The sequence below is a fragment of the Dermacentor silvarum genome, chromosome 2 (genome assembly GCF_013339745.2).
Source record: "Dermacentor silvarum isolate Dsil-2018 chromosome 2, BIME_Dsil_1.4, whole genome shotgun sequence".
Lineage (NCBI taxonomy): Eukaryota > Metazoa > Arthropoda > Arachnida > Ixodida > Ixodidae > Dermacentor > Dermacentor silvarum.
This window is the reverse complement of record NC_051155.1, coordinates 72,740,755-72,767,240: the sequence shown is the minus strand read 5'-3', so window position 1 is coordinate 72,767,240 and position 26,486 is coordinate 72,740,755. Positions and strand designations below refer to the sequence as shown.

General features: G+C 46.1%; 1 protein-coding gene across 1 annotated transcript in view; it reads left to right on the top strand.

Annotated features, from left to right (window-relative positions):
• Window positions 1–3,008: 3,008 nt before the first annotated feature.
• The window catches only part of LOC119441559 (uncharacterized), a 189,784-nt gene continuing 166,306 nt past the window's right edge, over window positions 3,009–26,486 (top strand). The window contains exon 1 of the mRNA XM_049661395.1: window positions 3,009–3,268. The gene's annotated coding sequence lies outside the window, so the exon portion shown is untranslated. The remainder of the gene's footprint in view (window positions 3,269–26,486) is intronic.

The window sequence follows — 26,486 nt, the reverse complement described above, 5'->3', positions numbered from 1 at the left end:
GGCCGCCATGGCACATCACGAGTCGCCGTATAGCGTCGAAGTCCCTAGTAACAACGACATTATTTTTGAACAGCTCTGATAGCGTCCACGCCACAATGATTGCTTGTGTACTGTCAAATGTTCATATGCTGCGGCCTAAAGCTCACGGCACGGGGCGAAAACGCGCTCGCAACGAAAGTGAAACATTGTGCGCGGACGTGCATGCAGACGCGTGGTCGATCGCTGCGAATCCGTGCGATCGCTGCATTGAGGCTTCATTTTGTTATGCTCATTCTGGTATGCTCCATTTGGTTATGCAGACAACACACTATAAGGACATATTTCACATAATTTGCTCTCAGCGAGTGCCTACCTTTCACGCAGCAAGCCGGTTCGGGGTACTCCGTCACGGTGACCACGCGCAATGGGCGTTCACTGTAATTATTTGGTAAAGAGATAGCGCCTGTAAGCTATTCTGCGTATTCTGTTAGCCCAAGATTATTATTCTGACAGTAAGAAACGTCTCTGCTTTGGACAGTATTTAATGGAATAGCAAGGAGGTCTCCCGCGTGGTATTTTTTATTGCGCGCCGACAGCCCAATCTACGAGGAGCGCGCCGTGTTATACCTCCGCAAGCCAGGCGCTTCCGACAGATGACAACTCCGTAATTCGCACCCCCCCCCCCCCCCCAATAGTGGACGAAAACAAAATTGCTTATAAGCAGCAAAACTTCATGAAATAATGGCGGTGCCCACTGATTGAGTTCAGAACCGGAAACAACGTTGATATTTGATTGTTACGTAAGCGTAGCCACGCTGAAGACATTTGACATTATTGACGCCCCGTTAGAGAAGCGAAGCACTACCTGTGAAGTCAAAAATGGCCAAAGTATTAATCATGCAGTGGCAAGAAAGCTTATGCATCGACTACCGTAAAATCTGCGTAATTTTATGTTATTTGCGGAGAACCTAGGAAGGTATTCTCCTCTCCCGCACCTCACTACGCTACTACTGCAATGCTATCCACTCGCACTGATCAGCACTGTCCCCCTCGCAAAAATGTAATCCAGCTCCAGGGTGGGCCATGTAATCCGCATGGCTTGTCTACACTCCCTGTAAGTCTTTCTTTTTCAGTGCCTAGCACCTTCCCCAACCTACGCGGTTGTGAACAGGTGCAGGTGTGGCGCTAGACGTGCTGCAATAACACATGCTAGCTGCTGTATCTTGGCCGTTTACTTGCGTATGTGGCACTTTGTTCATATATTAGCCGAAGTTGCATCGAAAAACATGACTTACCCTTCAATGACGCATATTCCGTGTCACTAGTCACTTTCGGGCGAATCGTATGGCGACCAGTGTAGCAATGGTATGGAATCTTGACTTGAGTTCTTTAGCGAGATGAGACTGGACACAAAAAGACACGCAGGACACACAGGGCACTATTTTTATATCTTTTTTGAGGCACATGCATAAAGGGGCCAGATGCACTAGAAATAAAGTTGACCGGAGTAGCAATGCGGGCTTGTTTGTATGGCATCTTGATATGAGTTCTTTACCGCCGTGTGTGTGCTGTGTGCCTTTGTGTCCAGTCTTATTCGCGCTAAAATCTCAGATCAAGAAACCTATGGAGGTTACTCATTTTCAAGCTATTACAAAGATTGCAAAGACGTAGATCCTGTACAGCTTCGTACTCACTAGGAGGCCATTGTAAGAACACGATCGACACACTGCAGGTCCTGCTGTGGCGAGACTTGATACGGTAAGCACATTGCGGATTTGTCCACAAGGGCCCGTGTTCTTGTACAACGTTTACGCGAGAGTCCTTTGAGAGAGAAAGAGAGAGAGAAAGAATAAACATCTATATTACGTAAATGAAGCTTTGGAGAGGTGTTCTCGCTCTTCTGAGTCGGCACAGTTAGTGACCCCACGCCATAGCTTAGTCATGTTAATTATGCTTCCACTGGTAATTATTTCCTTGGCCACAATAACTATTCACATACAGCAAAATCTTCAAAGCACTATAGAGACGAGGTGAGCACGTTCATTCCTCGAGGCTTTGTGTACCACAAAGCTTCGAGCTTTTACCTACAGATGCAGAGCAATTGGTCTTCAGGATAGTGGATATTTCTTAGGCTGGCGTCGCCGTGATCATATTTAGTGCATCGCCTGGTACGTTCGAGGTAAATCGGTGAGCAGCAGTCGAACAAGGAGTTGTGGAGACGTCCAGGGACGCGCTTACCTTAATAACTGGTGGAGTCTTTCGCAAGCCAAAGGAAGCCCGCTTATCCGCAGTAGAGAAATAAAGCATTGTATGTTGAAATCTTTGAAGGATTGGCTGACGTCTTAACCATTTCGCTTAGCCGTGCAATATATGCTTCGTCTCTCGACGTGGTACCCGAAATGCGACCATTGAGCCAAACATTACTCGGCGCACACAGAAAACATACGCATTGTTAGTAGCTTTAGCAGTATGGTAGTCATTGCAATACAAAGGCTATTCTCGTTTATGTTCGTGCGATCGGTTCCCTGCCAACGTCCTCATTTTTTGTATTTCTTTCTCCGAGGGGGTGGGGCCTGCTGGGAAAAACAGTTGCTCAAAATGGAATGCACAGCTTGATAAAACGGCTAGGCGATGCGGGGTGCATCTGCAAACAAAAATAAATGTCCGGAATGACCCATGCAATAATTCTGATCTAGTCAGCTACGGAAATCCCTGGTTGCTACGCGGAAAATACGTCAGCTTCACACATTTCTTTTTTTTTTCCTGTAGCAACAGTGTAACCTGTCAAAAGCTTCGACACCTCACATCGTATTCCATTGTTAAAGCAGGGAGCTAAAAGTACTGCTTTCATTTTTTTTTCACATACGTAATAATACTGGAAAGGGTGACACAAAGCAGCTGAAAAAGCGGCTGAAAGCACAAAAGCAATTTTTTAGCACGTTCATTTCACATCTGCTATGACGTCGCTTCTTGGCTATATGCTTGGTTCTGTTTCCAACCTTTAAAAAACGTGTTGCTTCTCAGTTGGAATAAAGGTAAGACGGTTAACAATCTGGGTTGACCGTATCAAAACGTGAGACGCCGTTCCATTTTTCTTCGTTTCTATTTTGTTGTTGCTTACCGTGGCTAAAAGAAAGTGGACGTAGAAATGGCCTGCTACGGTTGGCTCTCACCTGTCGGCATTCAGCCGTAGATGCGGAAGAAAGCAGCCCTCCACTCAAGAAAACAGCCATGAAGATAGCCATATTATTTTTTGTTCTTGTCACCTGCAACGCCAAACACATCAGTGGTGCGTATGCTTACTCGGAGTATCTCAATATCGCGTACTCACATCTTATTAGTAGCACTAGCCTTCTTCACTACCAGTAGATATTGCAACTAAAAGATTCTTTCATAAAGTCATGCAACCTTCATAAATTAAAAAAATCTCAAGCTTTCATTTTCAGCCATACTTGTGTGTTAAAGCCTACAGTTCCATGAGCTCCAAATTTTATGCAATGCTTCCGGGCCTTTATGAAGAAAATAAATGAAATGAAATGAAATCAGAAAGCCGCGACGCGTTCTTAAATTCTACTCATTGCGGACTCTCCGTGCGTAGCCCATGGCTCCACTTCTACCGCGTGTCTAACCTCTTCAGTTCCTGCGCACAGAAATTTGTGAAATTGAGACGAATTCTCATTATAGGCGAGTTTTGAGTAATTGTTACCAAGTGATAACCACTCACAGAACTGTGGAAAACAGACGACAGTTATATTTAGTACCTTAAATTTTACATACGCTATATGCAGGTCGTGGCAGTTCTACGTTCCTTTAATACCGCTGCGTCAGCGTTCACTTTTTACGGAGTTTTCAACTGGGCAATGAAACGATCTCGAAAGCAGCTCGACAGTGATGTTATATGGTGGCTAATCAAGCACTTCTTCACATTGTCTGTGTAAGCGCATGGCCCCCGCACTGTAACATACCTTATGTCACTCTGGCACCGCGAAGCAGCACTAGATGCTCCTCTACGCTCGCGCTTGAGACCCCTTGCAGTACGACCCATTATTACTATCGTAGGAAATCTTCGTTAATAAATGTGAGAGAACAAAAATCCGCAGTGTACTCGGTATGTAAACTTTATAAGCGCGTGTAAGCTAGCAAAATGTAATTGTGAAAGCAGCAGCAGTCCGTGGTGTCCACTCTGCCTTGCCAGATACGGAAAAAAAGCTGGTGGGTGTTGTCACTTTCCCGATCTCTCTCAACAAAAGAGTCATCAACGCGCCAACATAAAACCATTGGCGTGTTGTTTGTTTTGACGGCGCAATTGATTGGCGAGTGGCTAAGAGTCTTAGTAGAACTGAAGGTCGTTCACTTCAATATCCGATAACAGAAACTGTAAATAGTTGCTCATTTGCCTTTGTGATAAAGGAAGCTAAGGAAATTTTGAGAATTGTCTCCTAATGCATAAGCTTTGATTGGCTCGGCTGTGATTCGGTTTAATTAATTTTGCTTGCTTGGTTTTCCTAGCTTATGTGCGTCTGCCCATGGCCTTTCCGGTGGCAAAGAATGAATAGGCTTTTGTAGACAATTGTCAGATCTTCTCGCCCGCATCCGGCCCCTTCAAAGCGATCGTAACAACTGAGCGGGAACGCAGGCCAGGAGCGCGCCTCGACAGAGCACAGCGGGCGACAGGGAACAGCTGCCGCGATCGTGCGTGAGGTGTGCATCGCCGCGATGGCATGTCAACGTCGCTCTCGCAAGCCTGTGTTATGTGCGCGATCCTTGCCTGCACAAGCTCTCGCCTGCGTTCTAAATGCGCCTCTGTAAGGCCCAATGAAAACGCGTCCAGCATCTGAACGCGCTCGCTCGCACACGAGGAGTTCATAACACGAAGGACGCTCATCATCCGCCTAGATTTGTGTCCACTACAGGACGAAAGCCCCGCCCTGCGATCTCCAATTACTCCTGATTTGTGCTAGCTGATGGCAACTTGCACCTGCGATTTCCTAGAGAGCAAACGGGGTTAGCCGATATTCTAATTGACATTAAGAGGAAAAAATGGAGCTGGGCAGGCCACGTAATGCGTAGGATGGATCCCCGGTGGACAATTAGATTTACAGAATCGATACCAAAAGAAGGGAAGCGCAGTCGAGGACGGCAGAAAATTAGGTGGAGTGATGAAGACAGGAAGCACTTAATGGGGCATTGGGCTACCCCAAAATCTCAAGTTGGCCCACACCCACATTTCAATTGGCCCACACCTAAATTTCAAGTTGGCCCAACCCCACATTTCAGTTGTGCCAACCCCAAACTTTCAAGTTGGCCCACTCCCAAATTTATGTTGGCCCAGCCTACAATTTAGGTTCGCCCAACCCAAAATTTAAAGTTGGCCCCCGTATATTTTAATATGGCCCAACCCCTAATTTCCGTTTCCCACCCCCGCCCCTAAAGTGCAAGTTGGGTCAAACCCACATTTAACGTGGCCGACCGCCAACTTGAAGTTGGCCCACTCTCAAATTTAGGTTGGCCCACTTGCAAATCTTCAAGTTTGCCCACCCAAAAATTTAAGTTTCCCATGGCCAAATTTCAAGGTGGCCCATTCTCAAATTTACGTGGCCCATCCCCAAATTTAATTTGGAGCACCCGAAAATTTCAAGCTACCCAGCCCAAATTTTAAGAGTGCCAATCCCTCATTTCTGTTTTTCCTACCCCACCCCCAAATTTCAAGTTGGCCCAAACCCACTAATAAGTTGGCCCATCCCTAAATTTCCATTTGCCCCATCCCAAATTTCTAGTTGTCCACCTACAAATTTCAAGTTTTCGCAGCGCCAATTTATATTGGCCCACTCCCGTTTTAAGGCGGCCCACTCCCAATTTCAGTTGGCACACCTCTAAGTTTAAATTTGACCCACCGCCAAATTTCATGTTGTGCCACCCCTACTATAAGCTTGCCCATGCATTTTCTATACACCCCTATGTATCTATAGGTATTCTCTTAGGAATTTTTTTTGTTTAAATTGGTCCTTATCTTAAAAAGCCGACAATTATCTACATTTAAACTATTACAACGATTAAATTTCTTCGCAAATTACACATTTGTGTGCAGATACAAGGCATGACACTTTTCCCGTCAAGGAGCTGGGGTACTCGATGAAGAATGCTTACGCATAAAAAAAAACATGAACCAAAGTCAAGGGTCGTTGTGCGGCTCATTTGTGTTAAATATAACGCGGAGTGCGGGAGCGACCACATACTTATGGTGAATAAAGTCACAAGCTTTCTGCGTGTTATATGCTGCCAAGGCTACTTAATCGTCCCTAATTTCCCGCTAAGGGTCAAACATTCACCTAGAACAAAGGGAGAACCGCGGGTTCCGTGGAAGTTCATTGGGTAAATGCTGATACTTTCGTTTTTTTACCGCACGTGATCCCAATCCTGACACGTTTACTGACGTAAAAAAAAAACTAAATAACCGGGCAACAGTTCTGAAATTGGTGACATTACGCAAAATTACCTTGCAATACTGCCGCGCAACATTACCGCGCCACTGGCCGCTCGAGGCCCTTTGCGCATATTCGAGGGTTTCTATCAAGCTTGGAAAAGCTTTCATGTAGACTATTGAGCGATTGAGCTGTGTCAGGAGTTTTTCATGTTGGTCTACAATTCTTTCATTGACACTTTTCGACTAATTATAATATTTCAGCAGGTGAATAATCAATTAAGACTATTTATGTATTTATGCGGAATGCAAAAAAAATCATCTGAGTATCACCAAGTGACGCCAAACAACATTATCTTGGTTCTGTCCAGCCACGTGGCATTTGCATATTTTTAAATATTAGTGCATGATAGTTTGGACATGTTGTATAACGAAAAGCACGTCTCAGTCCCTCCGGGCCCCACAAGATCGGCGCGCGTCGGCATCTCGTGCTGCGTTTATTCGCGCAGAGCTTCGTACAATGCCAATCGATATCGTGTGACTTGTCATTTAGCATAAAAAGTTAGGTCAATGGCCGTAGTTTACTGCCCGCTTCGTACCTAATAAATCAATTTCTTTTTGCTTTCACTGGAATGTACAAGAGACATCGTTTTAAGAGCGCGATAATCAATTTTCGCAGTGCAGTGGCCTTTCAGTAAAAGTTTCTGAAGGGGCGATGATGTGCTACTTCCTTGTCTATGCTCGACGGGCTGTAAAAGGCCCGTATGCTTTTCAAACACTGTCACTGTCATTCGGGCATTTGAATCGCTAACTTGGAAAAAGTCCAAAGACAGACGACCACACACACAAAACTTTTGGATTTCTGTACGCGCCAATCGAAACAAGCTATTTCTTCGCACTTGCGTGATGTTCACAAGGTACATAGTAAACGTCAAAAGCCTGTGGGGCGATGCTTTCGCGTGAAAACAGTATATTCCACTTAGGTTATGTTGTTGCGCAAGCCATTCCTGGCTGCATATAGGAATCCCAGGCTGTTTCTCGAGGCTATGGACATATTCAGTTTCTTCCGAGGTCTCGCGGGAGGCTGTACTGCTAAGACATTTTCTTTGATGCCTTTGCCTGCAGTAAAATATTGGTTCTTGCAAGTCAGCTGAAACCGGAGTGTTCGCTGCCGGATAACATCTCAATCGCAGGGTAGCTGCTTGAGCTTGTTGGTGAAACACACATTCGTCTCTTCTTATCTATTCTTCCCCTTTCCTCCTCCCCAAGTGTAGGGTAGTCAACCGGGCACGTCCTTGGTTAACCTCCCGAGCTTTCCCTCATCGTTTCTCTCTCTCTGTCTCGTCGAGGAAAAGCTTTATTTAGCGCACACTTCATGCGGAAGGAGAGAAGGCTAGAGAGCACAGAGCTACTAACGTTGTACCGCTGTGTCCTCTAGCCTTCTACGTTAGGAAGAATATTCGGTCACCAGAGATATTCTGCTAATAGCATCTTAAATACAGAAGAGCATATACGGCCGGTCTCCCATTTGGTGAGCCGCTCTCGCCTGCTTTCGCATCAGCTCAAAAGATGTTTCGCGAAGTACTGCTTTAGCGTAGAAGGCTCGCTTCGATGGGGAGAAAGAATTTCCAGGATTGATTCATCGATTGATTGATTTATTGATTGACATGATTGGTTGAAAATCCGTTTTATTGCCACTTTTGCGCAAGTATGTTCCTGGGGTGCTATGCAGGATGCGCCTAGTTTGGCGAAACTCGGAATCTTCACGAGCTCTGGCGACGCCCCAAGATGAAAGAACTTATCGTAACAAGACAAAGTTTGTCCGTCGGCACGCCTCCAGTTTCATTGGTTTATCTCGGTTTACTACGGGTGGCTATCATTCCTTGGGCGTTGCCCTGTGGGCGGTCGACTAACTGGGGCTTACGTGATGTTACGGTCAGTGCATGAACGTGCCTTCTTTCACTTGTTTGTCGCTCCACCGAGTGCATTACAGGCACAAGCAAGTTATAAAACCAGTGCACTTAGTACAATAATATTAGTCACATTAACGTGGGTTATAAGCATTTTAATGTTTACAATATGTACACTGAATGTGTATTAAACTAATTGGTAGTATAATACGTTTCGTCTTTAACCACGAGGGGACGCTCGCCCTCTTTTTTCATTTAGATCGGATTGGCACGGCTCGCTACGTGCTTGCGCAAGCAATTCCGAGCACATATTGGTGTGCGCTTGGTTTTCGCACTGGGCATTTAACAGATCGCTCGTTGCTCATTCTCTTTCCTCTGGATTGAATTGGTGCGGCTCGCTACGTGCTTGCGCTCCCATTTCCGAGCACAGATTGGTGTGCGCCTGGTTTTCATACTGGGCTTTAAACAGATCTTTTGCTGCTCGCACTAAAGTAAGGCTGCGAGACAAATTGAGCGTCGGCTAGCGCAGGAGTGGGTTGCCGCGCGCTTACTGTGTAAGCACTCAGGAATCAGAAAACTAGGCTTTATTTTCCTTTACTTTGTGATGCACCCTCATGCTGGCTAGAGCCGAGCGATGGCTTCAAACAACCGCAGGAAAGAGTGTTTATACTGGGTAGCCCGAGCGATCCGTGGCTTCTAACAAACGCGAAAAAGGGTCTTTGCAGTGCACGCGGCTGTTGACTGCCACCACATCCATCCCACGTGGGACTCTAGCATCGGTGAAGTTACCTTGTACCCACCGCTGACGAGGTGGCGCTTCACTTTTTTTTTTTTTTTTTTGAGAGTAACTTTCTATTTTTTTTTTGCGTGTGAACGCCCGTGATTGGGTCCACAAATTTCACGCTCTGGTTAACTGCCTCTTAATGCAGATTGATGCATAGCCCGGTTAGCATCCACTAAATTTGGGATACAGTTGTACGCGGCCGATTCGTCAAGATGAATAATGGTCTCCGGTTGAACATTGGATGCAATGGCGCCTAGCGTGACCGTTTGTCGTCGGTCGACCTTGAAAAGTCGCAGCACCCCTTTGGTCGCGCAGTCCATGCCGAAGACCCACGGGCCACCATCTTTAACACCGCCGTAGCTTTCGCGGCTCGGCGGAACGTTGTCGCCCGTCATTAGGCGGCCTCGATTGTACTTTTGCTCGCCGCGAAGGCAGTCATCAATTTGCGCTATCTTCGCGGGGCCACCGAGTGGATGTCGCGCCAGCAACACGTCTGTCGCGACATCACGGGAGTAGTTCCCCCAGTCGGCGATGGCGCCTTCCGATAGAGGAAACAAGCCGCCGGTCATCTCCTTGAACAGCCATATGTCTATGCTTTTGCTCGCGCAGTACGTGAGCCACATCATTTGCCGCCTGCAGAGGTGGTTGTATCGGACGGCCGAGCCGGTCTGTGTTGGCGAAGTAACTTCCTTCGGCTCTCTGCCCGTGCAGTGCAGCGGTACTAGCTGTGTAAGTGCGAAAGCTGCTTTCGGCACCTGTTGCACCGGAAGGAAGCCTGGCGTCCATTCTGAGCCTTCCTGTACAATGTGACCACTTCGCTTTCGCAGGTTGGTTGATCCGGGTTGAACCCCAGTTGCTCGCAGGTGCCCCAGTACTCCGATGGCGCCGCCGGACCTTGCCTGGGGATTGGGGGCGGTGGACGTACAGCGCTTGAAGCCGGAGAGAGCCCAAGCGATCGCACGAACTTTTTCCACCGCAACCTAGTCACACGAGTCTGTGCTCGGAAAGCATAATTTGCCCGCCACGCTGTCTCCGCAGACGAGGGCCTTCTCCTAGCTCGTGACACAGCCAGCGAGCGCACTGACGTTTTGGAAAGGCAAAAACGACGCTGAAGCTTTACGTCGGTCACGTAGGTGAACGGGTCCAGACGGTCATATTGACGCTTGCTGCCGCTGGATGCGATGACACAGGCTGCTGCTGCCGCTGCCATGTTCGCGAGTTCAACTCGAGGGGGGTTTCGCGATGTACGAGTTGGGTACGAGTTCATCTGTCAATCAAAGCTATAGGTCACGCCCCGCGCGAGGCATGTAACTCTTTGTGCGCGCGCCCACCACTGTTGAGCCACGCCCGACTTATTTTCCGACAACAGCGACGTGGTGCGGAACTGAGAGGCATCAACAATCTTGACCGCCAAACTAAAACACGCACAACGCTCTCTCATTGGTGATGTACTGAGCACCGCTATAGAAAACAAAGCGTCGACTTTCGCTGACCTATGCATATATTTCCTTGCGCTGTCATGGCCCCACAACACGGTTTCATTGCTTGCATTGTGGCGACGCCGTGCACAGCAAATAATTACCGGCACGTCACTGTAGCTGCTTGCAAGGTGTCAACGCGCCGTGGTGGACGACGATGCTGAGCAGTGCGTAGTGTTTTCCAACGACAACGTATCGCAGCTGTCGTTTGAGATGGCTGCTCTGTCATCGGTGATGTATCAGAGCCACAGTGTCGCAAACAGGGTCAGCGTCGAAAAACGCTCGCTTTTCTAGACCCAGTGCGATGGCATTTCTTAATCAGAAGCACGGCACACTAAACAATTGCAACACCGTCCTGCGTTCGAAGTCTTATTTCCTAACTGCACACAACAGCCCTCACCCGCCAAAATGCGACTGCTGCGCTGTTGTTATACGATATTCATCTGCGATCGCTGTTAGCTCAGTAGCAGAGGCAATTGGCAAGCCCCTTGAAGTGCACAATACACTCAAATGCTGCGTACATGCCCACGGAGGCACCTTCACTGAGCAAGCGATGACAAGCGATGAATTGTGTCGCTGACCGGGCAGCACGCTGTTCATCGCAATGCATCGCGGAGGCTTCGCGCACGCAGATCAACTGGCGTATCTTCACTGTTCTGCGTCACTACGGACCCTAGAATACAGCACTTACATCTTGCAGCGACAGCCGTTGCTCCCGTACCTATGGCTAGAGTGTCGTTTCAGTTGGTAAAGCGGCGGCCTTAATAGCCGCCTCAGTGAAGCACCTGCAGGCGCTGAACAGCCATGCCGCAGCGCCGCGTTGCCATTCCCCTGATAGACAAGGAATGGACAGATCATTGTCATGAGTGACTTTATCGAACATAGCACTGCAATGCCCCTGGCGACTGCTCACCGTATGAACTCCCTCGTGCGTGCGACCCTCTTTTAATTTAATAATTCGCTAAATCTCTGTTTGTTATAACAAATTTATAGCATTTAAAACGAAACACGGATACATTAAGAAATAGAAATATTCGTTATTTTATTTGTTGTATTTTAAAGTATTCGTTTGAGGGAAAGTGTAGGTGCAAGAATGCACCGCATGTGCCCTGTTCGAATTCGACGGAGGATAGAAAGATAATGCCCGAAAGTGGAGGCACGCCCTCCACGCGCCCAAGAAAGGCGTGGCAAGCGGCTCACGGCAAGTGTGCAGATAGACAGCGGGACAGTGACGGTACTGCTAAATTGCAATAATACGTTGATAGCAATACGCGGCGCTGGCGCGTTTTGTTGCGCAGTCCTCTGTGCTTGAAGCGCGGAAACACTGTGCCGCGCAGGGTGCGCTGATGTTGTCATACGTGGCTTTATCTCGACATTTCTTTTTGCCTGCTGTTATTGCACATTCCTTGCTATCTCCGTTCCCTGACTGCCATCGAGCAAACTCGGGTAAAACTTGTGCGAACGAGAAACTCGGCGCATCCTGCATGGCACCTCTGTAATGATTTAAATAGCGCGGAGCATGAAGAGCGATAGCGAATTGTTAGGCTAACCTCCGAAGTAAGGCTTTTAGTTTTATGTGCAATATATATTTTGGTAAACATACGCTAACTGAACAAGCGTCGTGTCAAGCGCCCAAAAACAGCCATGAACAGAGTTCGCTCGTTCACTTCGAGCGCTTGCGGCATGACTAGCGGTAACAACGCCAGCATGACGAAGAGCACTGGTAGCTAGGAGCGCTCCTACGTGTCCTAATGTGGACACTCCTCACCGCTCGCGCCTCCAGAACCCAGCAGAATACGTTGCACCTAGGAATGGGCGCACGGGAAGCCACGAGGCCTGCCAGTTATGTCGGATCGCTGCCGCGAAGGCGCCACCGTACTGTGAAGAACACAGCGACGGGGTAAACGCACCTGGAATATCCGTATGATTGCTATCGCAGAAATGCAGAGTTTTAGAATAGCATTCGATACCGCATACGCATTACGTACGTACAAGAAATAGCGTTGTTCCCACTGCGCATGCTCCGTACCTTATTGGTTTTCGGTGCTATACGTACGCTATGACATCACAAGTTATTCGGAAAGGTTAATGTACGTAATGTTTGCGTACGCTAATAAACAAGTTGCCCAGCATGGCGGCACCCATAGCTCCGGCTTTAATGTGAATTCTCGTGATAGCCAAGCTCTCGCTACTGTTGATCGCCACTAACTGTTGCAATTAGCTTTTGCTTCTTCTAAACTCGCCTGAAGCGTTAGTTATGAGTGCATAGCGCGTCCAATTTCTGAAGATCGTTGGGCGATTCTGGCATCCGTGGGCCTAACGAGACGTGTCGGCATAAAAAAGTCAGAATAGTTGCTCATGGATTGTCTTCGATTAGTTATGGTGGGCACAAGACACCCGACGGCACCCTGTATTCTAACGTCTTCCTTACGTTTGCGTTTCCCTTACGTTAAATTGAAAGTCTTGAAGGGACGCGCACCTTAACTTCCCACAAGTGTGCTTGCGGTCAACGTACGTAAAGTGACAATTCTTCTGTCTTCATTCGGGGGTTTTACGTGCCGAAACTAGTTCTGATCATGAGGCACGCCGTAATGGAGGGCTCTAGATTTATTTTGACCACCTGGGGTTCTTTAACGCGCACTACAACGCTTGAACACGGGCATTTTTGCATTTCGCCTCCATCGATATGCGGCCGCTGCGGCCGGGATTCGATCCCGCGATCTCGTGATCAAGTGACAATAGCTATTCTGAAGCTGTCGAATATAGAGTTTTGGTTTAACGTGCGCAGAACCCTTGCGTCCGCAAGTAGTTGCATATCAGCAGTGCCTATGCATAGAACATAACCGCAAAATTTTGCGTCAGGTGCCTAAGCCCACTTCTCTTGCTTACGTGAGGGCTTTGCGAGCTGTGGCGGTGCGCTCTCGTGAGATGCATTTGCTGCGAATGCGTCAGTTGTTTTGGAAGATAGGCGGGCGTTAAGGTGAGCGATGCGAGCGGTTGCTGCACGCGGCTGCATTTTGTAGTCGCAACAGCCGTCGCTTCACAGGGAAGCCTTTAAAATAGATTGCAGCTCTGTTCCCAGATGTTCTGACTGCAAATACATTTCAGCATTCCTCACAGTGGTATGCCGACTGCCGACAAGTTGCTAGCAGTGACTGCCTCGAATCAGCGAGCAAGCACTGCGTCTCGTTGCTTTGTATGCTTCGTATGTGTCTTCAGATTACCGCAGTAGTCTCAGAAAGCAAATTTTATTTCTTATGCCTCACAGTGTGCCCAGACACTGCAATGTGTTAATCGACAAACAATAAGCTTCTGTGCAGCTGTCGGCCAGCGTTTCATGACCGAGAGGCCGAAAAGACAGCAGACTTATGCGCACTTGCAGAATCACAACGCACTCTCAAACGAAGCTGTTTCTTTCGAGCAGTTGTAATAAGAGTTTAAGTTGCCCGTAATAAATCACGTATGTTAAATGGTCATGGCCCATGCCGATGACTGTTCCGTTTGAAACCTTGCCCGAATATAACGCTTTCAAGCACTTTAAGCATTTTTTCCCAAGGCAGTTTTTCCTCCACACACATCTGATGTCGCCAGAACATTCGCGATAACGTGGCGAATTTTCCTGATAGTTCTCCCCATCAACACGCATATCACACACCGAACTATAAGCCGTCTTACAAAGGATTTATTTGCAGACGGAGCGCCTTTGCGCATGGTGTACGTAGCATCTGCGGCCGCTAGTAAGGCTAAGGGGCAAATTCCTCGTCCTTGTCTAACTAATCTAGAACTGTAACGCTTTGAGTGCATACGGCTGGAAGGGATCAACCACGGGGCCATCTGCTGTTGTTCGCCGCCTCTACATTATAGAATCTTAGAACACGGTTAGCAAGCAAACACAAACGGCTCCGTACTTGAAGAAATAACTGCAGACCCCGTACGCTATTCGATTTCCGGGGCTTACGTTTGCTACGTCAGCGTACATTAACGAGCGTTATGTCAGCGCAGGCTCAGAAAGAGCGTTGTAAAACATGGTGGCACCCGTGGCTCCTGCTTCAGTGCGAATACTCGCTGCACTTTCGCCATCGTTGATTGTGAAGAAATGGCAAATCACCTGCTCGTTTGCTCTCACATTCCTCGTATTGCAAGTTATGAGCGGGTAGCGTGCTCAATTTCTGCGATAATTTCGCCATTCTGGCGTCCGTAGGCCAAACGAGCTGCGTCGGCATAGAAACAGTGCAAATTGATTGCCTTGGCTTGGACAAGCTTGGCAACAGGCACCAAGTGGCAAGCTGCTAGATAACGTTTCTTTTTCTTTTCGTTTCTTTTTTTTACATTTGCGTTCCAGTATGCTAAAATAAATGTCCTCAAGCGATGCGCACCGTAACTTCCCGCAAGGTGCTTGCATTTCACGTACGTATGGCACGGAACGCTATTACAAAGTGGTTTATTGCTTAATTGCGCTTCCTTGGCACTCCGAAATCCCCCAGACGTTGTAAGTCGTACGCTACTTTAGGGCTCCAAGGACATGTATATTATCCTACTATGTCTTTTTAACGTACCGTTATTTAACATCGTTATTGCACTGTAAACTTTGTTTAAAGAACGTAGTACTAGAAAGCGCACTCAGTTAAGAACTATGGATGCGGACATGCATTGCAACGGTCTTAAAAAGCGGTCATTCACTTCATAATGATGAAAATCATGCTATACCCGTGCTTTTTGTCCTCACTGTGGTTACTAAAGCGGTTCCGGAGCGGCAACTTGATGATGATTTGTGAATTAGATTGCCGCAAGGGTCAGGTGTGGCCAAAGAGCTCCAGGCAAAAAACAATGAAATAATTCTCAAAGGTAAAACGTGCCAAATGTCAGATTTGTGAATCTGAATGGCGAATGGCAGATGTAATTTGGCTGTAGATAGGCCTAAAAGTTAGTCGCTGTAAAGCGCATAATATACAGGCGTTAAAATAATGCCAATGGCTACTGATGTATACTATGGCATAAAAGTGCTATTACAAAGGGATGATTAATCAAACGTATAAGTAAAAATAGCACTCGTACTTCACCAGTGGGCCCTTGAACGCAATGGCTGGGAGGCACGTGCTTCATAGAAATGCAATTGCAGCAGCAGCCTCTAGTGAGAGGATGTGCTACGTATACCTTGGGCTGATAACATGCAGTTTTCCCATCTCTCGTAAAAACATTAAAACTAACTTACTGTAAAAGAGTGGCTCAGCGCCGAGAAACATTGCCGGGTGGAGGGGAATGTGTTGTCTATATGTCATGGCAAAGTACCTTTTTCTTTGAACTCCTGTTTCCCGACACTCCAACAAGACGTGAAAGACCATAAGCCTCTCTCCACATTTATTACATATAGGAGGATCATCACCGGTCAGTAGATAGGAGTGAGTGCCATAGGTGCGGCCTATCTTAAGACGGCAGAAAATAACCTCAGTTTGTCGTATTTTCGTTACTGGATGCCAGTTTCCGACGCTTGGCTTTATAACGCGGAGTTTATTAAATTCCTCAATGGAGCGGCAGCTTGTTGCGGCTATTACAAGCAGTGTTTTGTAGGCGGCTGACTAAACGAGCCCTCCGACAAATCTGTCATGATTATTACATGACTGAATGCGCAAATATTTTCCAGTGAATAATACTGCTTCTTAATTTCCTCGCCAGAGCAGAATCAAGAGAGGTGTTCCAACAGCCGGGGACCAACGGACGGAGATTTGCTTCTTGACAAAGTCATGAAGAACTACTTCATGTCCGAACGTTTCAAAGCCATGTCTCTTCCGAACTTCAATTACACCGTCCGTGTGGCCATGTGGAATTTACGGATGGAGTTTTACAATGGAACCATCTTGGGTTTGAGTGCCGTTGAACGGTTGGGCGACAACTACTTGGAAGCTGCAACAAACAAATATATGCGAATTCGCGTGGCCTTGAAACTGGAAGGACTGAACATTTCGGTTGCAGCACGGACCAAGAGGTTCATTGGGTACACTTATATTGAAGCAGACGTCTTCGCACCTGCAACTACATTCATCGCAGGAAATAAAAGAGTAAGTTCTCTAACGTCATGCTTTTAAAGGGTAACGTAAGAGAAGAAAAAGAAAGCTCTTGCGAGGGCAACTTTGCCCCTTAGAGAAAGGCACTATGTGTTCCCACATCACATTTCGCACTTGTCACCACAAACAGGCGCCGCGGAGTCATCCTCAGATACTTTAGCTTTGAAGTTTTTATTGATTGATACTGTCAGCCCAACTTTGGTCTTTTACAGGAGTGGTAGGTGACAATACAAGCAACAATATATTTACAGGATAACAAAAATAAAAGTACATTTTGGGGAATCCACAGATAGTAACACCATGGCAAATACAGCATGTTATACAATACCCAGGTGATTACAGTATTAACATTTGGCCGAGTTATGGTATGCATACACATGTGCTTTGACATTTTCAAGAAATTCGCGTATAAATGATGTCATTGCTATTGAGTCTGATGACAGATTCCATTGTTTTATTGCTCTAGGAAAGAAGCTGTATTTAACACAATCATTGCGAGCAGTAGGAGGAGTGATATACATGCTGTAGCGATGACGAAAATAGTTACTAGGAGAGAGATGGAAATAGTCATCTTTATCAATAATAAGAAAAAGAAACTTCAAACGGTCATACTCAGTTCTAGACTCTAAAGAGGGAAGTTCAGCAAGCTCACATAACTGGGTAGGAGAGTGGCAACGACGATATTTGCTAAAAATAAATCGTGCAGCAAGCCGTTGAATTTTATCCAGCTTAGACTGATTAGATGACGTGTGTGGGTCCCACAGAATCTTTGCGTACCTCATAAGCGGTCGAATGAAAGCTTTGTATGCCAGGCATTTTAATTCAGGGTAGCATTATACACATTTATTCTAAGCGACCACAAGGCTTTCTGGGCCTTAGTAGATACGTAATCAACGTGTTCATTCCAACGCCAATCTGAGGTAAGCTTTAAACCCAAGTGTTAAAATGTTGATACTCTTTTTAACGCGACACCTTCAATGGAATGGGTTAATAATACTTCGGTGTCTAGTGATAGACATGTAAATCGTTTTTTTTTTCTCACAATTCAAAACCATTTGCCAGCTGTCACACCAATTTTTTACCTTTTGCAAATTTGAGTTTAAATCGGTCTGATCGGCAGGTGACTCAATACGGTTATATAATACGCAATCATCTGCGAAGAGTCTGATGGGAACTGTAATGTCTTGAGGTATGTCATTGATAAATAATAAATAATAAAAATAACAGGGGGCCCCATACCCTTCCCTGGGGTAGTCCACATTCCACAGGCCACGCGGACGACCGGCATCCCTCACATGCAACAAACTGCTCTCTATGACTTAGGTAGGATGAAAACCATTCGGATAAGCGAGGGTTTTTGAATATAGTTTTAATTTTAGCAGAAGCTTTGGGTGCGACACTTTATCGAAAGGCTTGGCCAGATCTAAGAATATTATGTCTGTTTGGCCTGGGTTATTTATTGTATGTGAGAGATCGTGAACAGTCTCTATTAGGTGAGTCACTGCAGAGACTCCCTGGCGGAACCCGTGTTGGAATTTGTTTAGGATATGGTAGTTGTCAAGGTAGACCATAAGTTGCTTATATATTATATGTTCAAGTAGTTTCGAACAAATGCTAGTGAGTGAGATTTGTCTATAGTTTTTAACTTCTATTTTGCTGCCACTTTTATGAATTGCGATAACTTTAGCACGCTTCCATGCACTGGGAAAGAAACATTGGTTAATAGATGCCAGAACAATTAGTTAGAAATTTAGAAACCCACTCTGCGTACCTTTGAAAAAAATCATTAGGAATTCCGTCCGGCCCCTGACTTTTTTTTTAGTATTCATGTTGAGTAAGAGGTTCAATACACCCTGTTCGTCAATTTTTATATCTTGAAAAGGCGGCCTTCCAGATACATCTGTAAAATCGGGCAGGAAGCCGTTATCGCGTGTGAAGACTAACGAGAAGAAAGAGTTGAAATCCTGTGCCTTCTTTAGAGCGCTATCTCCAGTTTCATGCAAACGAGATGCATCTGGGGGTTAATATATCGCCAAAATTTTCCGGGGGCGTTTTTCAGAAAAGTTTGTAATGTGACATTATAGAACGTATGTTTAGATTCTTTAATTAGCCCTTTTAACTCTCGGCTCCTACTAGAAATGCAGCTTTTGTCGATTGGCCGGCAATTCATTGAAGACGCCTTTCGCTTCCGTTTTAGCTTTTTTGTTTTGCATGAATTATCTCTCTGGTTATCAGGGATTTTAATGCTTAGTTGTTTTTAAACCTCTTTGGAGAAAGCTTTCCACACAGTGCTCGACCATGTTTGAAAAGAATTCCATAGGTCGTCCACGCTTGCATCAGAGTGAACGAGGCCTAGGAACTTATCTAACGATACTTCGAGGTAATCTGAAATAGATACATCATCGGCTAATGTAAAATTCAAGACCGGTATTTTTTATACATGGAGGAGTTTGCGCACAGACAAATTTAAAGACCTCACTACCATTTTATGATCCGAAATACCGTCCTCGATGTCACAGCTCATAGTAAAAGAAGATAGGCGATTTGAAACGAAGACAAGATCTAAAAGCGTTGAAGTTTCCGCGCCCTACTTTTGTGAAGCCAGACACAATTTGAGTCAGGTTATAATTAAATGCAATATTTAAATACTGATCACAACGCCGTACTTCGGTTCCTCCTGAAGAATTCGACGCCCAATTAATTCCAGCCAAATTAAAATCGCCCGCAAAGCATATGTTGTCATCTCGATGCACGTGCAAGTTGATAAAGGTTTCCAAGTTTTCTAGTACTTCTACAAGGGAAATTGGGAGGCCGGTACACATCGCCGATTAGCAAATCACGGTCACTCAAGGTAGTTTTAATCCAGACTGTTTTGAGATTGCTTGGATCATTAAGTACCGCAAAAGGAATGTCGTTTTTCACAACTACAGCTACCCCACCTCCTCTAGTGCGCCGATCCTTTCTTATTATGGAATATCCGGGGGGGCGTTACTTCGACAACAGTCACATCCGGATGCAGCCATGCCTCTGTTATTACCATTGTATCTGGATCGTGCTCTATTACAATGCTTTCTATAGGCTATCTTGTTTGTTAACTACGCTCCTTGCATTCAGGTTAGTGATCTTAAAGCATGCAGATTTATTTTGGTCGAGTGAGTCGGTACCCGAAGCCGAACGAAGCGTGGCTGCAGGAGCCGCGGATATGCGTATCGGCGACTGTTAACATCATCCCAGGCGTAGAGCACATTGTTAACTTTTATCTTGTCAAAAGTCCATGTCACCTTGGCTCCTGTTTTTCTCTCCTTAGCTGTCGACTTCCACAACTTTTTCCGAGCAGTAGCAACTCTTTTAGAAAAATCTTCTTGCGCGCTAAACGGGGTTCCGTTTAATTTCGAGCAGTTTTTAAATATTTTAGATTTTTCCCTGAAGTCCCCTACTCGGAGTATCACTGGTCGACTTGTTCCTGGGACCTTCTTGCCCAACCGATGAGTTTTTTCGATAGAGGCAAGGTTTTGTTTTAAAATGTTTCCAAACACATCGTCATTAACCTTTCGTAGGAGTATTTCCTCAGTTTCAAGTGTGGCCTCTTCTATTCCTCTAACAATAATGTTATTGCGCTTTGAACCATTTTCGAAATCGTCGATTCGTTCAGACATTTGAATGAATTGAACATCAAGATTTCTCACACAACCTTCAACAGTTACAAGTCGGGTGATAACGTCGTCTACGCACTGTAGTTTAGATTCGATTGTTTCCAGTCTTTTCTAGACAAGCGAAATGGCTGTCTCTTAGGTTAACCGCTTTACCTGAATTTCAGAAAATTTTGCAAGGATTTCTTTCCGCGTGTTTAGCATCTCTTGCACCATACCCTCAAGAGGTTCAGAATTCTCTTCGACATCTCCTGATAGTTTTAGAAGTAAGCATGCTACTGAGAAACAAATGAGTTAATTACTTGCAAGGTCTATACAGGGAGCAGGAAATTTTTCATGCACAAAAAAAACAAAAAACAAAGCGTAAATATGGTTGCGATGCACTGCTACAAAGCCACTTTATGGTAATGTAATGCATTACGTTCTGCATGCACACATCCAAATCTGATTTTCGAAAAGTCCACATTTTGCGAGAATGCAAGCCTTGAGTCGCTTTGTAAATGCATCTGTGGTGGCACAGACTTAAAGTATGTTTAATTCGCTCTGTGTTTTTTGCTTCTAATGCCCGACGAAGAGCCGCCAAATTGCGGTGAGAAGTATAACAGACTGATTTTTAACACAAACCATACTGAATAGTCAAGCGGGTTTAGATTCAGGATGTTTGAGGGTCATACGGCAGCGCAAATGAAATCGAGGAAGTTTTTCGTGCGCCATTGTTGCCCCCCCTTCGCCTTGTGAGCCACAGCAGAATCGTATGTCCACTGACAGTTTGCGAAGTGACATTCGACAAAAGGCAGGACCTCCTTCTTCACGACATCTTCCAGATAGTTTGTGGTGTTTACTTTCGCTCCATGCAACAAGAAAACCAGCGACATCTTCCTATGAGAAGTGATTACCGCCAAAACGATCCCTGATTGAATGTGAACTCTTGAGGCCGCCCTTGCACTGTCGTTGCCTTCCTTTGAGGCTGCCGGTCAATACCCCATCGTTTGGCGGTTTAAAAACAGCTTGATTTTGATTACTGCCTCATCCGTGAAGAAAATTCCGCGTTGCCGTGCCATACTGCCGAAGCGCTTGAGCAGTTCGTTGCATCTTATGACCCTGGTATGTTCGATGTGCTCTGTGAATCTAGGTGCTTTCTGAACTTTGCACTTGCGCAGCTTCTCTTTTACAATTCTTTGACCTGAACTCCGGATAAAGAATGAGGTTAATTAAATTAGGAAGTCCCAGAGTTATGAAATTGTTAGGAGGACCTCCTAAAACAAAACCCTTGTATATTATGTGCAAATACAAGATGGCAGTTCATTTTCATGAATAATGCATGTGAGAGACATGTGAAGGGAAAACACAAGAATAAGAAATAAGAGCGAACAACTATAGAAAGTGTAAGACGAACATTATAGAAACATATAGTGATGTACATTAGTTAGCGCAGGTCTAACATATATGCAACTGAGAATTAAGAAAAACAACAATAAATCGGTGAAATAAATTCCAAGAAATGTAAGAACAAACAACACGAGTAAGTTTGTTAATGTTGTTGGAACAAGAGCGACAAAGAAGAGGACGAAGCGATCGTGCTTCGGACCACGCGCAACAGCAGCTATACCCACGGAGTCGTTTCATAGGTTTATTCTTAATAGACCCCTTTTTTATGCACGACCTGATACCTCCCCCCTTGAACGACACCTATTGTTGAATAAAGTTGTTGTACCTACCTACCTATGCAACGGGAGGCTTCATTTCCTACAACTGGTGCCGAAACTCATCAGAACAGCGAATCACATTCATGGTACCCACGTACTCAGGCCTTCCTGTCTACCTGATTCATCGTTCAGACCTTTGGCTGCTCACCGCGGAGTCAAAAGCATGGAATCGCTCAAGCTCAAGCGCAAAGCCGAGAGATCGCAGCCAACGCGGCTTATTAACGACATCAAATCAACGCTTAGCCAAGACAGTGTTACGGAAGAGCAGCTTTGCATCCTTAGCGAACGCCTCAATCATGTTCACACTGACTTGAGGGAAACTGACATCGTTCCTCTACTGTCTACCATGGAAGCTGAAGCAGAGGTTTATTGGGTTGTCGACTACAATGATCGCGCCACCGCGACGTCCGCGAAGCTCAAATACCGTATACGTCAGATTCGTGAATCACTCAGCCGTACGTCATCGTCGACGTCAAACGAACCCGTTCAACGCACGCAGCAACCCGGTGTTCCTCTTCCGAAGATCGAACTTATAAAGTTCGATGGTCGACCATCAATGTGGCCACCTTTTTGGAAACAGTTCAACCAAGTGATCCACAACAACGGTGGCCTCATCGACGTCGACAAGTTCACCTATCTACGCTCAGTCTTGACCGGCGACGCGGCATTAGCGATCGCGGGACTTGCAGCGACTTGAAGCTGCTACAGTGATGCCCTGCATATTCTAAAGCGGCGCTTTTCTAAGGACGACGTGATCATTCAGGATCACATTCAGCGACTCATCGACTTGCAACCCATTAGATCACCCAATGACCTTCGTAGGACTTTGAAGCCTCTACGACACTGTGCAGTCCCAGACACGTGCCCCCAAGACTCTCGGGATATCGGAAGATAAATATTCTTCAATGCTCTACCCCATTCTCCTGAAATCGCTTCCTCACGATATTGTACACGATTTCAACAAGACCATCGTACGCCAGAGTTCTGAAGATAGGGGAGGAGTTGGAAGCACAGGCGACGAAGCACAGCGCAGCCAGCAACAGAAGGCGAGCAGTAAGTCTTTGCTGCTGTTTATTCAAACAGAAATAGAGTCTCGAGAACGAACAGTCCTGCGTGTTTCTGTACAAGAGAGGACGCGTTGAAGAGCAAAGATAAAGAATTTCGCACTACCGCGACATCCACATCGCGACCTTTATTCTTAACAAAAAATCCGTGCCATCAACGCTCAACCACAGAGTCTTTGACCTCATCCACTAAACCCGTTAGTCAACAAAATGTCCGCTTTTTCTGTGAATCAACTACCCATTGTACAGAGCAGTGCGACTCGGCAATTCCTCTCGAGGAAAAGAAAAAACGCCTTCTAGGTGCAGGTCACTGCTTCCGTTGTACCCTGGAGCATCACGTAGCAAAAAATTGCATAAGAAAGGTAAAATGTGGAAAGTGCAATCGGCGCCATGCGGAAACAATGTGTGGCCCAAGGTTGATTAAATCGACCGCCGGACCCCAGACATTCCCTAAACAGGTACAACTGGAGATGACTGGAACTGGCACCTCCAAATGGCTCATATCTCCAAACAGCTGTTGCTTGGGCAACCGGCCAGGATAGTAAAGCGCTGGTGCGCATTTTATTGGATGGAGGCAGCCAGCGCACTTTTGTGACCGAGCAATTGACTGAGAAACTTAATTGGCTAGTACTCGATCACGAGTGTCTTACAGTAGAACGTTTTGGAGGGCATCACGCCTAGAAGACTTTCCTAACAGTGTGTCACTCTGAGTTCAGTGCATAGTTGCAAGACACTGTTGATCGCAGCTCTCGTCACGACCAAGATCTGCGACCAATCCATTCGGCGACCGAGTGGAGACTTTACTGACAAGCTTGAGCTCCAAAGTTATTACTTCACCGATAACGGTCAAGCTGAAAGCCCAAAAGCTGTCGATGTCTTAATCGGCAGTGAATATTACTGGTCATTTGTCACGGGAAACGTACGGAATTTGGAGAATGGACTTAAAGCTGTCGAGACTTCCTTAGGCTGGACTCTGCACGGACCAGTAGCCTCTTGTGCTACCTTCACACACTGCAACGAGACGATTGTAGATTGTACCGAAAGCGGCAGTGGAACAATTTAAGATCACCCTCAGATAATTACTGGGACGTAGAAATTATGGGGATAAAGTCCGATGGAAATAACAAGACACAGAACGCCGACCCCAGTTCCGGATTTCTTCCACAGAACAGTCAAGATGGAGAATCGTCGTTACGTAATTTCACTTCCATGGAAACCGACAATTCTCAACCACAACAATCGAGAAAACTCACAGACGCGTTCAAATCAACTTCTTCGAAAGCTTCGCCGATACCCTCAGCTTCTGCAAGAATATGATGCTGCTATATGTATATACGCTAACAATGGTGTAGCCGAGAAGGTCACTGACGATAATACAGAAAACCCAGTGTATTATATGCCACACCATGCAGTAATCCGCGAGGACCGTAGTACAAGAGTAAGGGTGGTCTTCGATGCTTCTTCACATGAAAAAGGAGAGCTCTTGCTCAACGACAGCCTGTACTCCGGACCAAACCTCAATGCCGATCTCATAGGACTGCTACTTCGCTTTAGAAAACAACGCATTGCTTTAGCAGCAGACATCGAAAAAGCGTTTCTGCAAATAAGCATCACCAGCATAGACCGAGACGCTTTGCGCTACATGTGGTTGGAAAAAGCACCCAAGCCAGATGAACCGTTGTCCAACGTTTGGCATCTGGCGTATGACCAGAGTGACATTCGGCCCGACCTGTAGTCCCTTTCTTTTGGCGGCGACCATCCGTCATCATCTGGATCAAGCGTCGTCTGCTTACCCCGAAACTACAAAAAGGTTGTGGGGTTCCATATATGTTGACGACATTTTAACAGGACCGGACTCCGTCGAAGACGCGTTCAAACTGCGGTCAGAAGCCACCGAGATATTCGCAAGTGCCTCTATGAGGCTACACAAGTGGGATTCGAACGACCCACGCGTTCTTGGTACTCAATCGACGCAACCTCCGGAGTTACCTCTCGGACCACTGACAGGAGTACTGAAAGTCCTGGGATTGGTATGACATCCTAACACCAACGTACTGTCGTTTAGTCCGAGAAACGCTATAGAGTTTGTTCAACAAAGAACTGATACCAAGCGGTTCATGCTACAGACGACCCCTAGCCTATACAACCCTCTCGGTATACGGACTCCTTTTACAATAAGGATGAAGATATGTTTTCAAAACCTTTGGAGAAAAGGCTTTGACTGGGAAGAACAGTTACCACGGGACGCTCTACACGAATGAAAGAGTTCATGCAATGAACTTCCGCCAGCTCTGTGACATTTAAATTCCCCGGTACTACCGATAGGGCGTACATGGGCTTGGCGACAAATACGGACTCCATTTTTTCGCTGACGCCAGTAAATCAGCCTGCGGTGACGTTTGCTACATTTGCACAGCAGGATGCACGAACGACAAAAGCTCAACAATAGTCTTGTGCAAATCCAGGTTGGCCCCAACGACAGAGACTAGCCTTGCCAGACTCGAACTACTAGCCTGTCTCGTCTCAGCACGAATGTACGAGTACGTGCGTCAAGAGATAGCCGAGGACATTACATTAGTGCATTTTTGGAATGACTCAATGATAGCGCTGTACTGCATTGCCGGCGATCCTAACAGATGGAAAGACTTCATTCACCATAGGGAGACGGAGATTCAGAGTAAAACGGACATCACAATGTGGAGACATTGCCTTGGAAAGCAAAATCCTGCTAATTTTTTGACAAAAGGAGTTTCGGACCGTGAATTAACAACAAGCTCAGCCTGGTGGACAGGACCCCATTGGCTTACTTGTGAAGACAATGAATGGCCACCACACCGTATAGCGAACTCAACCGATCTTCCACCGAGTGTCATGGAGGAGCGTACTCATCGGGTACCATGCTTGGAAGTCGCCATGCACACTGAACCACCTATTATGGACATTCACAACTACAGCTCTCTTACGCGACTACACCGTGTTACAGCTTGGATACTGCGATTTACCTTGAAGTTGAAGCGGAAAAGTGTGTCCCGGGGAACCCTGAATGCAGAAGAAGTAAAACCCGGCGAACTATACTGGGTAAAGAAGGTTCAAGGCTCAACCTTTTCTCCTGAAATCGACCGCGCCTCCAAAGGAGCTCAACATATAAATGATTCTATATTTCGGGACGTGACATGCTTCCTCGACAATGGAGTTCTTCGAGTCGCAGGACGCCTACAATACAGTAAGAAATCATACGATGAAAAACATCCAATCGTCCTACCAAAGGACCGTCTTACCGTCGGCAACTTCTTCATGCAGGAGTTCGGGATACACTTGTACAAATAGGGGAAAGACTTTGGATATTACGAGGACGGCAGCTAGTCAAGAAGGTCATCAGAGGATCCATCGTGTGCCAATGCTACAACGTCAAAGCTTTCTCCGAAGTGACTG